We start from the raw sequence: 2,825 nt of genomic DNA on the forward strand, positions 1-2,825 counted from the left end.
AGCCTATGACGAGTGGCAGTTAGCGTTTTTTCGCGATTTCTTCTAAACCGCTCGTCGGAAGGAAGCAAATGATACATCGTTGGAAAGATATCGTCGAGGCGCATCTTTTTCATATCTATCATTTTCTCTAATTCGTTACGGTTTAAGAGCAGTTTCAAATTTACTAAATCGCGGAATTCTATTTTTGAAAAAAATTCAAATTTTTGGTACTGTTTTCGCTCCAGTTTTTTAACCGTTTGTCGAAACGAGGCGTGTAATATACCGTTGAAAAGTTATGGATGAGGCGCAACTTTCATGTGTTGAGATGTTTTTGAAATTCCTTAGGATTTTAAGTTAATTTTGAAAATGGTGCGGCAGACGACGAGTGGCAGCGGTTGTTTTTCATGAAAATTTTACAAACCGCTTGTCAATCATAAGCCGTTGGAAAGATATCGACGAGACCCAACTTTTTCATGTAGAACACTCTCTCTAATTCCTTACGGTTTAAGAGCGGTTTTGATTTTACCGAAAAGCGGACACTCTGTTTTTTCGCAAGACCAAAATCGGCGTGTGTACTTCATCGGACAGAAGAACGCACTGCTTCAAACGGAAAACTGCACTGCAGCAGACAGTCAAATGAACTTCATGATTTCTTTTTGTCGGACATAAACTTTCTCGCACAAGTTTTTGTTGTCTTTTTTTCAACTTTTTTTTCCGAACGAGAGTGGACCACAACACTTCCGGAAATGAACCGTAACACTACCCAAAGTGAACCTCATGAGTTCGTGTTGTCTTTTTTCATACTTTGTTAATTTTTTACGCGCGTTGACCAAGCGAGTGGACCTTTCATCGGATAGAAGAATGCACCGCTTCAAACGGAAAACCGCACTACAGTAGGCAGTCAAGTAAACTTCATGATTTCTTTTTGTCGGACATAAACTTTCCCGCACAAGTTTTTGTTGTCTTTTTTTCAACCTTTTTTTAACGAGAGTGGACCGCAACACTCCCGAAAGTGAACCTCATGAGTTTTTGTTGTCTTTTTCCCGTACTTCTTACTTTTTACGCGCGTAGACCGGGCGAGTGGACCGCAAGGACCGAGCGAGTGAACTACATCTAATAAGAAGAGAGCTTCTTTTGAGATGTTTTGATTTCTGTTTAACAAGCGAACCACGAAGGAGTTTTATAACAAACTACGTGAGAGAACAAAGTGAGCTCCATAATTTGACTTATGAGCTGCTTCAAGACGAGTAGTGAACCTCTTTGGTAACACATTTTTTTTTTGAAAACACATGAAACTACCGGAGACGAGTATACTTCACAATCAAGGGAACTAAACCGCGTGCAAATTGAAGTGAAGTACATGACTTTTTTTTATGAGACGAGGTGAAGCGTACTGCACTGATTTATCAAAATCATTTTTTTAGTTTATAGTTTATTTGGTTATCACGTGAACAAAGTGAGCTGCTCATCGGGTTTCTTATAGAATGAACCACATAGCTTTTTACAACGAGCTGCATCATGTACTCAACATCTTGTAGGAGATAATCCACAAAAATAAAATGCAATCGAAAACCGCATGCCTTGGACGGACGAACTGCATCACCTTTTTTTGACACATTCTAGAGCAAAGTGAACTTCCAAATTTGGCACTTGAGTACCCAGTAGTTAACTGCACAACACAGCACCGCACACTGCATAACCATTTTTTTTCAAAACACAAAATAAAAATGAACTGCATTAAAACTTCACTGCAAAATATTTTTCAATATAGCTCCTGCAGTTAAACATCCAGGAGCTGGAATAGCGAGATGATATTGGGAAAGAAGAGAACCACCCACGCGCAAGTGTGCCATGCCACACCCTGACTCCCGATGCGGCAGAGCCTGGCCTCGCCTCGGACAAAGCAACAGGAGAAGGTGTGGTGCAGCCAGTGCCATGGATATCACAGTAAACTGCAAAACAAAATCCCATGAGCTTCAAAAAAAATCAAAATGAACTGCAAGCAGTGGGGTACAATGCGGATGAGGGAGGTGCTGGAGCCATGGCACGACGATGGGCGAGATCTTGTGTTGGGGAGGCCAGCCACCAGAGAGGAGGGAGGAAGCAGTGGGAGGAAGGCCCGCGCTCGCCGGTGGTGGAGTCTTCGGGTGTTGGGGCAGGCCCGAGGGAAGAAGCGGAATGGGATCCGGTGGTGGAAGCTCGGTACAGCGCGGATCACGCCGGATCCGGAGCAGTCCACGCAGAGAGAGGTTGAGGACCATGGGAAGGGGCGGGCCATGCAGCGGGGACCAGCGAGCTCGGATCCGGCCGCCGTGGAGGCGGATTTGACCCAGGGTGGCGGCGAGGGCAGGTACACGCGGGGCGGCGCTGGGTCGCTCCCCTGGTGACGCATGGCTGGGTGCGCGGCGGCGCCTGGGAGAAGGCCGCGGGGCGGGTAGAGGAAGGCAGCACTGGGGGGAGGAAGGCTGCGCCGATGAGGAGGCCGCGTCGGGCGGGTGGGCGCAGGGTTGGTGCGCCGGAGGAGGAAGGAGGTGGGGATTGGTGGGAGAGGTTTACGGCGGGGCAGAAGGTGGATCAAGGGGAGGGGAATCGTGGTAGATGAGGGTGGGGTGCGCGAGAGGAGGAGGCAGGTGGGGTTTGGTGGGAAGGTATCGTGGGTGTGGGGACGAGTGGTGGTGGTGTTAGCAGAATAAAAAAGTAATGTGCAGAAGAAGACTCTTAAGAATGTTATTATATTAGACCCACCCTATATATATAGAAACTCTATTTATAACCTAGGGTGAGGAATAAGTAATTCCTCACCCCAGCCCATCCACCGAGCCAGGATTGCACCGCCCCCTCCCCCT

At 47.2% G+C, this 2,825-nt stretch overlaps 1 long non-coding RNA gene across 1 annotated transcript; it reads right to left on the reverse strand.

The window, feature by feature from the left end:
• Positions 1-1,521: 1,521 nt before the first annotated feature.
• Positions 1,522-2,617, reverse strand: LOC119295188. Its single transcript, XR_005143799.1, has 2 exons — positions 1,818-2,617; positions 1,522-1,670 (listed from the first exon to the last, which is right to left on the reverse strand). It is a non-coding gene; the product is annotated as an uncharacterized LOC119295188 (long non-coding RNA).
• Positions 2,618-2,825: the final 208 nt, after the last annotated feature.

The sequence above is a fragment of the Triticum dicoccoides genome, chromosome 4B (genome assembly GCF_002162155.2).
Source record: "Triticum dicoccoides isolate Atlit2015 ecotype Zavitan chromosome 4B, WEW_v2.0, whole genome shotgun sequence".
NCBI classification, from domain to species: Eukaryota; Viridiplantae; Streptophyta; class Magnoliopsida; order Poales; family Poaceae; genus Triticum; species Triticum dicoccoides.